Consider the following 14,309-nt stretch of genomic DNA (forward strand, 5'->3'; position numbering starts at 1 on the left):
GAACACGGGATAGGGCCTAGCAGATCCCAGATTGCTAGTACAGTGGGAAAAAGAGATTTTTATCTTAGGGCAGACCTTCAGAGGGTATTTGGCCCACCAAACCCATACACTGTTTGAGATAATAAGGTTGCGGGTGGAGGGCTCACCAGTCTAGCAGACAGATACTAGCCTTGGTGACAGCTACTCTGGTCCTGTTTCAGGACACCTGCCCAAGTCTGAGAAACTGATCTGCTCCCAACACAGGTCTCATCTCTTTAACTCTACTCCAGTTGGTCTTCTACACTATTACAAGAAAGCTCTTTCTGATATTATGAGTGACATATAGTAAACACTTAGAACATTTATTGACTAACATTTAACTCTGAATGCTCCTCCAAAAAAATTTGTCCCCTTTCTGTCTTTTTGGCACTAACTCATTCCCCTTAGCCAGATATCTTGAAGTCAGCCTTGACTCCTAGAAAAAGCACTTTCCTTACAATTAAAACCACATCTTTAAGTATTGGTAACAGGGGGGTTATGACTGAACTCCTATCTTTTCCTCTTAGGCCTCAGAAATATACCTTCCAGTGGGACTTTCAGTAGTTCCCCAAGTGTTTTATTTAGCATCTGCTAGCATCATTTTAGGCACTAGAGATATACTAGTTAACAAGTGTTGGCCATATATCAGGCCCTGGGCTACACATTAGGCTATAGAATTGAGAAGAAACGACCTTTGCCATCAAGGAGCTCACAGCCTGATGGGCCATGTCCAGTGCCACAGTGGTCTCAAGAGACACTGCATCCCCTTTAATGTTTTAGCCTATATAATAGATAGAGTATGTGAATCCCAAAGCATTTACTAAAGGCTCAGGGATTGGTGCAGTGGTAAAGAACTCCCCTGCCAATGCAAGAGACGAGTTCAGTCCCTGGGTTGGTAAAGTCCTCTGGAGTAGGAAATGGTAACCCTCTCCAGTATTCTTGCCTGGAAAATTCCATGGACAGAGAGTCTCATGGGCTGCAGTCCACCAGGTTGCAGAGTTGGACTGGACTGAACATAAACACTGGGATAACACCAGGGAAATAAGAGTATAGCAGTTTCACTAATCAGGCCTAGAAATGGTAAGTCTTCACCTAAATAGGTGGAATATGCCCCCAAATCCATCCTGGCACCTATTTAATAAATTCCAAACTCCCAAGAGAGGCCCATATATACTAAAAATTCCCTCCTACTTGCAAAGTTTCTCTGTTCAGGCTCCAGCTTCACAAGTTATGCCCATTCTTAAAATGTAACAAGTTTAGTCTCAGTAGATCAATGGCAGTGTAAGCCCAGTATCCAAAGGAAACTACTACAAGTCAGAGACTGTTACGTTACACTGATTTTCTGCAGTAAAATTAGCACATCATGTGAAATTTATTTCCATAGTGTTTCTCAAATCTGTAAACACGCCTCCCTAGTCTGAAATCCAAGACCTCTCTATTCTGGATTATTCAGTAGTTCCTAATGTACTTCCCTGCACACTGCAGCCATAGTGATAGGAATCTGCTCTCTTAATTCTCTGCTCTTCTTTTCCAATAGGGAAGGAGTCCAGCTTCCTTACTGTGACTCTCCTCAGTGAGTAGGCATCTGCTCATTGCTCCAACTTCTCTTGTCTCTAATTTTATGTTCCAGAGTCGTGGAAGGCCTTATTTTGACCGTTTCCCTATACATGGGTTTCCCAGGTGGCGCTAGTGGTAAATAAAGAACCTGCCTGCCAATAAGACATAAGAGACACTGGGTCGGGAAGATTCCCTGGAGGAGGGCATGGCAACCAACTCCCATATTCTTGCCTGGAGAATCTCCATGGACAGAGGAGCCTGGCGGGCTACCATCCATAGGATCACAAAGAGTCGGACACACTTAGCACTTCCCTGTGCATGGCTTTCCTTAGAACATTTTGTTCATCTATCACCCAGAGAACTCGCTGGCTTTTACCTACCTGACTTGTACACACACTTTTGGCATCTCTTGGGTGACTGCTCTGACCATCTCCAAACTTAAGTTTATTACTTAGTGACCCTAGGTGCCACTATGGTATTTCCATAATGCACTGAATTTACCACATTGCGTTACAGTTCCTTGCAGTGGGTTGATTCCCAAACAAACGCCCCAGATTAGTCTAAAAGCAGTCATGGTACTTCCACTCTATTGGCTATTGATGGGTTCAGAGATAGAGAGGTCTTAAATAATTTGAGGCAGTGAGAATCCAGGTTCTGTAAGACTAAGATCACATATTATTCTGATACAGGGAACTGGCTCAAGGCTGAAGATGATACTGAGAATGTAGGTCAGAACAACTAAAAGATACTATATAATAAGAATCTTTAGTGATTATTCCCATTTGTGCCTGAATTTTTTCTATGAATTGTTACCAAAAGTAATCTGATATATTGTTTTATAGTGTTGAATCTTTAGTGTTTCTCCAATTTTTTTTTTTTTACTGTGACCCACAGATCAAAATACATTTACATCAGAATACAATATTGATGTGTATATATATATACAGTTGAAACAAAAGCATCACAAAACATTATTTATAAATATCATGTCCACTGATATTGTCTACTCTCTTCTAGTTTACTTTTTTAAATGAGGATCCCAACTCAGCAAGTTGATTTTACAACTCAGTAATGTTTTACAACCTAATCTGATCTAAGCCAGCATTATAGTGATTCAGCATTAGCTTTGCTGGATAAAATCCAAGCTTGTATCCTGGCACAAAGGCCTTCTATGACCTGGCCTCAGTCACCTCTCAGACTTGTCTCCTACCTTAATCCTATAGTTAACTTGTTATTCTCCAAATTTATCATACCTTTCTGCATGATGGTGCCTCCAGTGTAGTGCTTGCCCTCTTTCAGGTTACCTCCTACGTGTCATTCAAATCTCAAAGTCAGTTTTTTGAGGCCAACTTCACGTCACCTTCCATATGGGAATAGGTCCATTCTTGGGTACAGTAAGAGTCCTGAGGTATGGCTGTCAAAGCATTCTCACACTACTATAGTTGCCTGTCTGCTTGACTGACTCCTTCACTCAACTGAGCACCCAAAGCCAGGAACTGGGATTCACCCTTCTGGATAACTCTGTTTCTACAGTTGAACCTGAATTCAGTATATGTTTTTTAAATGAGGAGTCGTCAGCTACGTGTTGTCTTTGTCATAGTCAGCTCTCTGGCTTAGCTTTACAAAACCATAAATGTGGTACTGTATGCAGGGACATGCTGAGCTACACTGCTGAAGATACCAAAGCTGAAGAAACAGGCTCCTTCCTCTCCAGGAACTTAGGTGTTCATAATAAAAATCAAGACTGTAAACTTGTGTCTAACTCTGATTTCCCACACATTTCATATTTCAATTTCCTGAAAAATGCATAAATTAGATCTGTGTATATAAACACAGAAAAATCTCAATAATGTTCCAAAGGCAAGCTGCAGAAGTATGGATATAGTGTGTAGATTTTGAAACATTAAAGTAATGCAACTAAGTATGTAAGAAAATTATATAAACTTGGACAGAAAAGACACATACAAACTTCATAACAAAGGGTATTAAGAAAAGATGAAAGGAACTCTGAGGTTATACAAAAGGATTATTATAATATCTGTAATGCTTATTTCTATAAAAATCCATAAAAGAAACAGCAAATTGTTAAATTTCTTAAATACATATAGTGTACACTTTATTATAGTATTTTTTAAATATATGAAATACTTTACCATTTCTAAATTATCTTTACAGTATGATAAGAAATGGTATGGATTCTGGGTAGTCCATCCTACCCCACCACCCATTGCTGTATCTCTAGCACAAAGAATAATTTAACACATATTGTTGATACTGAAAAATATTTGTTGAATGCATTCATAAATGGGAAATTATATAGGCTGCCAGAGTAGATAAAGTAGCAACTAACCAACTAACTCTGCTTGGGGCAAATCTTCAAGACTACATTTTGTGAAGCTTTTCTTAGTCACCATCCAAACGTCCTTCCCTCCCTCCTCCCCCACACCTCTCTTCCTCTCCTCTCCCTCCTCCTCATCTCCCTCATCTTTTCCTCCTCCTTCTCTTCTCCCATCCTCACTCTCTGTCTCTCTCACTCTCCCTCCTTCCATCTCTTCATCTCTGATCTTCCTTAAACCTGCAATTTTCTTGCGTTAACTGTTACGTTCTACAGGGTTCTGTGTCAGCATCTCATTTCACTTTGAGACTTTAAACTCCTAGAGCATGGAATCTAACTATTTCATTTGGTGCTGGTTCTTAGAACACCACTGGGCATGGTGAAAAAGGTGAAGAAATAAGAGTGTGAAATAATGGGTTGAACCCATGCCAGGCTTTAATATCTCTGGCAGTTCTGCCCTGTTGTCTCCAAAGGAGACCATTTCGTCAAACCTCTACCACCTGTTCCAGTCCCAGGTAAGAGCACTGGAAATAACATAGCTTGAAAGGTTACCTCATGTCATCACTCAGTTCAGGTTTCCAGAGGTAAGTTGAAGTCATGGAATGACTGACAGAGACAGATTAACAAAGAAGTAATTATCATTTAAGGTAATCAGAGCCCTATTGGGGAGAAGTTCAGAGGCCTATCAGCACACAAATTAGGACCAGCTAATTGACATTTTAGAGAATCAGGAAAGTCTTTTTGGAGAAGATGTCATCCAAACTTGTAAATAAATAGTAGGAAAAGTTAGAAGAAGAATTAAAACAGAATCAGATAGAATGAACAGGTAAAACTTTCAAAGGTGAAAGAGCATGGCAAACATAAAAATCTTAAAGTATGGCTGGTGTTTAGAGGAGAAAGTGGGAGGCCAAAAGAGCTAAGCCTGTAGAAACAGACATAATGATAGTGCAGGGTGTCAGGAACAGAAGGAGGAACAGGCTTGGACTGGGGTCTTGTTTTGGATGTGGTGCATTTCAGGTATTTGAGAGACATCCAAGTGTAGCTGTTTAGTAGCTATGGGTGTGGAGGTCAGTAGGTAGCTCAGTGAATATCACCTAGTCTGGTGGACTCCTGACTCCCTCTTTTTCATCCCATCCCCAATATCCAAATATTATCAAGTCTGATTATTTTCCCTCCTAAATATCCTTTAATATATCCATTACTCCCATTTCCATTTCTCATGCCCTAGTCCAAAGACCATTATTTTATGCTGAGATTAGCCCCCAAACCTTGTAAATGATTCCTTTATTTTGACTCATGCATTCCACCCAATATATTACCAACTGCTTTTTTTAAATTTATCTTTTTATTGAAGTATAGTTGATTTACAATGTTGTGTTGGTTTCAGGTGGGTAGCAAAGTGATTCAGATATATATATATATACTTTTTATATTATTTGCCTTTTTGCGTTTTTAAAATTTTTATTTTATATTGGAGTATAGCTGATTAGCAATTTTGTCTTCATTTCAGGTACACAGCAAAGTGATTCAGTTATACATAATACATGTACCTATTCTTTTTCAAATTATTTTTCCATTAAGGTTATTATAGAATATTTAGCAGAGTTCCCTGTGCTACACAGTAGGTCCTTGTTGGCTAACTATTTTAAAAATAGCAGTGTGTACATGTCAGTACCAAACTCCCAATCTATCCCTTCCATCCACCATTTTCCCCTGGTAACTGTAAGTTTGTTCTTTAAATCTGTAAGGCTGTTTCTGTTTTGTAAATAAGTTCATTAGTCTCAGTTTTGATTTTTTTTAGATTTCACGTATAAATGGTATCATATGATATTTGTCTTTTTCTGTCTGACTTACTACACTTAGCATGATAATCTCAGGTGCATCTATGATGCTAGAAATGACATTATTTCATTCTTTTTAATGGCTGAGTAATATTCCATTGTATATGTGGCTCATTACAAGATACTGAATATGGTTCCCTGTGCTATGCAGTAAGGTCCCTTTGTTTATCTATTCTATATATTAATAGCTTGCATCTGCTAATCCCAAACTCCCAAGCATTCCCCTCACTTTGTCAACCACAAGTCTCTGCTCTATGTCTGTGAGTCTGTTTCTGTGTTGTAGGTAGGTTCTTTTGTGTCATATTTTAGATTCCACATATAAGTGATATATGGTATTCATCTTTCTCTTTTTGACCAGCTTCACTTATTATGATCTCTAGCTCCATCCTTGTTGGTGTAAATGGCATTATTTCATTCTATTTTATGGTTAAGTAGTATTCCATTGTGTTTACATACACATCTTTATCCACTCATCTGCTGATGGACATTTAGGTGGCTTCCAAGATTTGGCTATTGTAAATAGTGCTGCTATGAACAATGAGATACATGTATCTTCTCAAATTAGCATTTTCTCCAGATATATATCCAGGAGTAGAATTGCTGGATCATATGGTAACTCTATTTTTACTTTTTTTAAGGAACCTTCATACTGTTTTGCATAGTGGCTGCACCAATTTACATTCGCACTAACAGTGTAGGAGAGTTCCTTTTCCCCCACATCCTTTCCTGCATTTACTAATTGTTTTTCTCTAATAATTAGTAATGTTGAACATTTTCACCTGTGCCTATTGGCCACTTACATATCATTTTTGGAGAAAGGTCTATTTAGGTCTTCTGCCCATGTTTTGATTGGATTATTTGTTCTTTAGATATTAAGTTCGGAGAAGGCAATGGCACCCCACTCCAGTACTCTTGCCTGGAAAATCCCATGGATGGAGGAGCCTGGTAGGCTGCAGTCCATGGGGTTGCTAGGAGTGGGACACGACTGAGTGACTTCACTTTCACTTTCCACTTTCATGCACTGGAGGAGGAAATGGCAACCCACTCCAGTGTTCTTGTCTGGAGAATCCCAGGGACTGGGGAGCCTGGTGGGCTGCCGTCTATGGGGTCGCACAGAGTTGGACACGACTGAAGTGACTTAGCATAGCATAGCATAGATATTAAGTTGTCTGAGCTGTTTCTGTAATTTGGAAATTAATCCCTTACCAGTTGCATTGTTCACAAATATTTTATTCCATGCTGTAGGTTGTCTTTTTGTTTTGTTTATGGTTTCCTTTTCTGTGCAAAAGCTTTTAAGTTTAATTAGGTCCCACTTGTTTCTTTTTATTTCCATAACGTTAGGAGATGGAGCCAAAAAATATTGCTGCAATTTATGTTAGAGAGTGTTCTGCCTATGTTTTACTCTAGTTTTCAGTATACATTCTTACATTCAGTTCTTTAACTCACTGTGAGTTTATTTTTGTGTATAGTGTTAGAGAATGTTCTAATTTCATTCTTGTACATGTAGTTGTCCAGTTTCCCCAGCACCACTTATTGAAAAGACTGTCTTTTCTCCATTGTCTTCCCTCCCTTGTCATAGACTAATTGACCATAAGTGTATGGGTTTATTTCTGGGCTTTCCATTCTGTACATTGGTCTGTACACAGAACATTGGTCTGTGTCTGTTTTTGTGCCAATATAATACTGTTTTGATTACTATAGTTTTATAGAATAGTCTGAAATCAAGGAGTCTAATTCCTCCAGCTCCATTTTGCTTTCTAAAGATTATTTTGGCTATTCAGAGTCTTTTGTGTCTCTATATCAAATTAAAAAAAATTTTTTTTGTTCTAGTTCCAGTTTTAAAAAATGCCATTGGTAATTTGATAGGTATTGCATTGAATCTGTAGATTGTCTTGGGTAGTATAGTCATTTAGACAATATTTATTCTTCCAGTCTACGAACACAGTATATCCTTCCATCTGTTCATGTTAACCTTGATTTCTTTCATTAGAATCTTATAGTTTCTGGAGTACAGGTCTTTTTCCTTCTTAGGTAGGTTTGTGTGTGTATTAGTTGCTCACTCGTGTCTGACTCTTTGTGACACTATGGACTGCAGCCTGCCAGGCTCCTCTGTCCACAAAATTCTCTAGAAAAGCATACTGGAGGGGGCTGCCATTTCCTACTCCAGGGGCTATTCCTGACCCAGGGAACGAACCTGGGTCTCGCACATTGTGGGCAGATTCTTTACCATCTAAGCAACCAGGGAAGTCCTGGTAGGTTTATTCCTAGGTGTTTTTATTATTTTTGGTGTAATGGTAAATGGGATTATTTCCTTAATTTCTCTTTATGATATTTGTTGTTAGTGTATACAAACACAGGAGAAATCTGTGTATTAATTTTGTATCCTGCAAATTTACAGAAATCATTGATGACCTCTAGTAGCTTTCTGCTAGCATCTTTAGGATTTTCTATGTACAGTATCATGTCATTTGCAAACAGGGACAGTTTTACTTCTGTTTTTCCAATTTGGATTCCTTTCCTTTTTCTTCTCTGTTATGACTAGCTCTTAACAAAAAAATGTTGAATAAAAATGATGAGAGTGGGCATCCTTGTCTTGTTCCAGATCTTAGAGGAAATGCTTTCAGCTTTTCACCATTGAATATGATGCTAGCTGTGTGTGTGTCATAGATGGCCTTTTTTATGTCGAAATATGTGCCCTCTATGCCTACTTTCTGGAGAATTTCTATATAAATGGATCTTGAATTTTATCAAAAGCTTTTTCTGCATCTACTGAGATGATCATATGATTTGTATTATTCAATTTGTTAATGTGGTATATCACACTGATTGATTTGTGGATATTGAAAGCCCTAGGATAAATCCCACTTGATCATGGTGTATGATCCTTTTAATGGATTGCTAGAATTGGTTTGCTAGTATTTTGCTGAGGATTTTGGCTCCTATGGTCAACAGTGTAATTGGCCTGTAATTTTATTCTTTTGCAATACTTTTGTCTAGTTTTGGTATAGGGTGATGGTAGCCTCATAGAATAGGTTCAAACGTGTTCATTCCTCTGCAATTTTTTGGAGTAGTTTCAGAAAGATAGGTGTTAACTATTCTCTAAATGTTTGATAGAATTCACCTGTGAAGTCACATGGTCCTGGACTTCTGTGTGTTGGGAGGTTTTAAATTACTGATTCAACTTTAATACTGATAATTGGTATGTTCATATTTTTTAAATTTCTTTCTGATTCAGTCTTGGGAGATTGTATCTTTCAAAGAATATGCCCATTGCTTCTAGGTTGTACTTTTTATTGGCATACAGTTGCTCATAGTGGTCTCTTCTAGTCCTTAGTATTTCTGTGGTGTTGGTGGTAATGTCTACTTTTCTTTTGTGATTTGACTGATTTGGGGTCTCTTGCTTTTTTTTCTTGATGAATCTGGCTAAAGGTATATCAAGTTTTCTGTAGTAGCATATTGTTTAGCCTCCATGTGTGTGTTTTTGTTTTGTTTTGGTTTTTTGCAGTTTTTTCCATTAGAATAATCTTCATAAAAGCAGAAAGAAGTCTGCTTTGTTCATAAATTTATTTTTGTATCTGATAAATAATAAAAGCTCAATAATTCTTTTTAAAAAATACATAGTCTTTTCACTCCCACATTTCTGATACATATATTTAAAACTCATTTGGAATCTTTCTTTCTCGTCCCCAAATATGTGTCTAATGACTAAGTAACTGCACTTTACCCACCTTTATTGCTCTGCCATCAGTACTGCCAATTGCTTAAGTTCACTATTTCTATAGCCTCCAGGCATTGCATTCTCTTCTAAAACAAACTCCCTCAGCCTCACCATTTTGGGATGTAGTGTCTCCATTTTTCAGCATTGGCACTTGGTAGAGTAGATGATATCAGATTTTTAAAAGAAGTAAGAATAAAAATCACCAGTGCCCTCAAACTCCACAAGTAATACTGAGAGCTGCTCTAAATCTGGCTCTCTCACAACAAATCCTGATCACCAGCACCTAATCTGAAACACTTTCCTACAATGGGACTTACTCTTTGTTGATTAATTTCTTAGTCATTTTTTATCATCCTTTCTATGTTCTTCTTTTACCTATAAAATACATTCTGAAGCCCTTCTCTCTCCCCATATTTACTACTAAGGACCAATGTCCATTTTATAGTTCTTATAAATCTCTAGACATTGACAAACAGATGCTACCATACCATAAAAGTTGATTTTATGATGTATAATTGAGATTGTAATAACCTATGACTAAATTTATAATTTTGACCATCACTCATCATTACAGTAAAGAAATTTCTACTTTAGGTTTTACTTTGTGATCCAAGTCTTTTGCTGTCCTAGACTTATGACATCTACCAAATATGTTAACATCCATTTTTATTATATTTACATATAAGTAGAAACAGTATGGTGAAGAAGGAAGTGGCAACCCACTCCAGTATTCTTGCCTAGAGAATCCCGTGGACAGAGGAGCCTAGTGGGCTGCTGTCCATAGGGCTGCACAGAGTCGGACACGACTGAAGTGACTTAGCAGCAGCAGCAGCAGCAGCAGAAACAGTATGGAGGGTGATATCAAGGACAAAATAATATGGTAAGTAATCAAATATCTGCATCCAAATCAACATCTGTCCATCAGTCAATAATAATTGGTTTCATCTACCAGCTACCTTCTAGCCACACCATCATTAATACCACATTTCTACCACCTCCCACTAAACATAAGAGAGTCAATTCTTTAATTAAAACAAGTTATTTGTCTATACATATCCATTTTCACTTATCTAATCTAACCATATCAGGAAAACAAAATGTATGAAATCATTTTGTAAGCACTATTTTCTAGAAAATTCTTTCTAATACCAGAAATCATTACTTATCTAACAAAATGATAAATAGAAACCTCAATTAAACAGACCAGAAGGGGACACTCTTATGTCTTAAGATGATAACAGTTCAACAAGCTAATCAATTCTCACTCCTGACAAGGACTTGTACAATGAAAAGCCGTGGACTCTGTTTGCTGTAGCTCTCCCAGCGTCTTTCTTCCCTCTGTGAAAGCATTCTCCTTCCGTTGCTGTGTGGGGACATGCACATGGCTTGCCATGGTTGCAGATCTCAAATTGCAGTTCTCAGCTCACTGTGAATAAGCCCATCTTTGCTGGAGAAACATCTGGCAGTCAATTTATTTTAGATCCACATTTTGGTGACCCATATAAGAACTAGAGAAGACTCCCTGAAGGCTGTGGGGATACTGAGTAAACAGGTGCCATAACCACACTTGAGCCCATATGCTCACTGCTTTTCCCGCTAACCCTGGAGTTTAAAGGTATTTCTTTCTCCTGCGCATAAGCTCATGCCCTCTTTGCACTTGAAGCTCTCTTTGCATTTGGGATTTATGTTAAGGTTTAACCTTTCTGGCTAAGGCTTTATTCACTATACAAGTAGTCATTCGGTACTGTGTTCTGATTTGAGATTAGACAGTTTCAACTGAAGCTGACCGAAAAGCCATGGGCCCAGTTCTTCAGGAACAGGGGCTGCTTCACTAAAGCTGTGCCTGTTTGTCAGACATTGGCCTGGATTAGGGGCTGTTCTCTGGAAACTGGCTGAAATGGCTCCACCCCTCCAGGACCTAACTGCTTCCTTAAAACTGGCTGGAATTATCTTGCAGGCTGAATTGCAAGCTGTTTGAATTAAGTTGTTTGCGCTATAAGCCCTTTGAATTGTTTGAAAATTGCTTTTTTTTTCTAGAGAAAAACCTCTGAGGAATAGGATCCACTCATCTAAATATTTTCTATGTGTTCCCCCCTATAGGGACTCTGACTGATTTTATGTTAAAAGTCCTACTTCATGTGTGACAGTGAGAGAGTGAAGTCGCTCAGTCATGTCCGACTCTTTGCGACCCCATAGACTGTAGCCTACCAGGCTCCTCTGTCCATGGGATTTTCCAGGCAATAGTACTGGAGTGGATTGCCATTTCCTTCTCCAGGAGATCTTCCCAACCCAGGGCTCAAACCCAGGTCTCCCGCATTGTAGACAGACGCTTTACCATCTGAGCCACCAGGTGTATTTCTAGCTAAATGGACCAACCTGACCAAAGACAGTTTAGAATATCTATGCCATCATAGGGAACTTTTGAAATCCAAATTTTTTTTTTAAGTTTAACTAGATTACAATAGCTTTAAAATTTCCAGAGCTGAAAGGAATGCCTATTTTGATTTTCCCAAACGTTAAGGTTTCCCAATGTTATCAGGTTTTAAGATTAACTGAGGCAAACAAGTGAATAAAGGAACATAAAATAGTTCTTGAATCCTCAGGCTCTTTCTCTTTGGCTTCTTTGTCTCAGTCTCTGCCTCCAGCACCATTTATATCTCTACCGTGGCTCCTCCTGGTCAGCCTCTGCCTCTTGTGCCATCTTCCTCTGTCCCTTCTATTCTGCCTATGTATCCTCTATACCCTGTCTTCCCCCATTCTAATTCTCCTAGCAACTTCCTTTTTTCTCTGAAATTCTTCCACTTCCTTTTCCTCTGCACTTGTCTGACCCTTTAAAATTAAACATTCTCTGGGTATCCAGAGGCTAAACATTTAACTTCTTGTATTCCTGGACTAAAGCTGAACTACATGCCACAGTTTAGTTTAGTCGCTGAGTCATGTCCGACTCTTTGAGACCCCATGGACTGCAGCCTACCAGGCTCCTCCGTCCATGGGATTTTCCAGGCAAGAGTACTGGAGTGGGCTGCCATCTCCTTCTCCAGAGGATCTTCCTGACCCAGGGATTGAACCCTGGTCTCCCACACTTCAGGCAGATGCTTTACTGTCTGACCCACCAGGGAAGTCCAAATAGTCAAAGATTTTCTCAAAGTAACCAAAGATTCTCACTTATTTGCATTGACCAAATGAGTTTAATATAGACATTCAAATATATCAACTTATACCAGCAGACTCATATGCTTGTCAGTAAGACCAGATCCAGTATTGGATGAAAACCACTAACTGGGAAAATCCTGAAATATCTCTAGAATTATATCTAGAAACCAGTCCACCAACTGATTATATGGTCAAGTTTGGGTAATCACTAGATAACTTCATCAAGCAATTTCCTGGGGCTTTTCCAAAACCTATAAATTGGAACAAAACTCAGGCTTGCAAACAAAATCTAACAAACCTGTTCATGACTAATCTAATCGACTTCAGACTACTTTTAAAGAAAATTCTGATTTTCTTTCAGATGTTAAATCCACCTGGGTAACTTTTATTAACAACTCTGTGCTTTTAATGGGCTAAACCAAGATCTTTCACTTCTAATGAAAACAAAACAAACAGAATGTAATGGAATTGAAAACTATGTATATTCCAGATTTAGTTAATCTGGCAAACAAGCCCTCCTGCACTGTGCCTGAATCACCTAAAAAGAAGATCACCAAAATTCTTAATCGTCAACTCTAGCAAATGAATCCTGCTAAAGGAAACCAGAACCTTTCTGGTTTCTACTATTGCAAAGAGCCAAGGCACTGGAAAAGAGTTACAAATTTAAGCACTTTAGGCACCTTTTGCCCTCTAACTAGTATTTCCAGTTCAGTTCAGTTCAGTCACTCAGTTTTGCTCGACTCTTTGCGATCCCTAGAGCTGCAGCACGCCAGGCCTCCCTGTCCATCACCAACTCCCGGAGCCTACCCAAAACTCATGTCAATTGAGTCAGTGATGCCATCCTACCATCTCATCCTCTGTCGACCCCTTCTCCTCCTGCCCTCAATCTTTCCCAGCATCAAGGTCTTTTCAAATGATTCAGTTCTTCGCATCAGGTGGCCAAAGTATTGGAGTTTCAGCTTCAACATCACTCCTTCCAATGAACACCCAGGACTGATCTCCTTTAGAATGGACTGGTTGGATCTCCTTGCAGTCCAAGGAACTCTCAAGAGTCTTCTTCAACACCACAGTTCAAAAGCATCAATTCTTCAGCGCGCAGCTTTCTTTATAATCCAACTTTCACATCCATACATGACTACTGGAAAAACCATAGCCTTAACTAGATGGACCTTTGTTGGCAAAGTAATGTCTCTGCTTTTGAATATGCTATCTAGGTTGGTCATAACTTTCCTTCCAAGGAGTAAGTGTCTTTTAATTTCTTGGCTGCAATCACCATCTGCAGTGATTTTGACCCCCCCCCCCAAAAAATAAAGTCTCTCACTGTTTCCACTGTTTCCCCATCTATTTCCCATGAAGTGATGGGACCAGATGCCATGATCTTCGTTTTCTGAAAGTTGAGCTTTAAGCCAATTTTTCACTCTCCTCTTTAACTTTCATCAAGAGGCTCTTTAGTTCTTCTTCACTTTCTGCCATAAGGGTGGTGTCATCTGCATATCTGAGGTTATTGATATTTCTCCCGGCAATCTTGATTCCAGCTTGTGCTTCCTCCAGCCCAGCATTTCTCATGATGTACTCTGCATATAAGGTAAATAATCAGGGTGACAATATACAGCCTTGACGTACTCCTTTTCCTATTTGGAACCAGTCTGTTGTTCCATGTCCGGTTCTAACTGTTGCTTCCTGACCC

Source organism: Bos taurus, chromosome 15, assembly GCF_002263795.3.
Source record: "Bos taurus isolate L1 Dominette 01449 registration number 42190680 breed Hereford chromosome 15, ARS-UCD2.0, whole genome shotgun sequence".
Lineage (NCBI taxonomy): Eukaryota > Metazoa > Chordata > Mammalia > Artiodactyla > Bovidae > Bos > Bos taurus.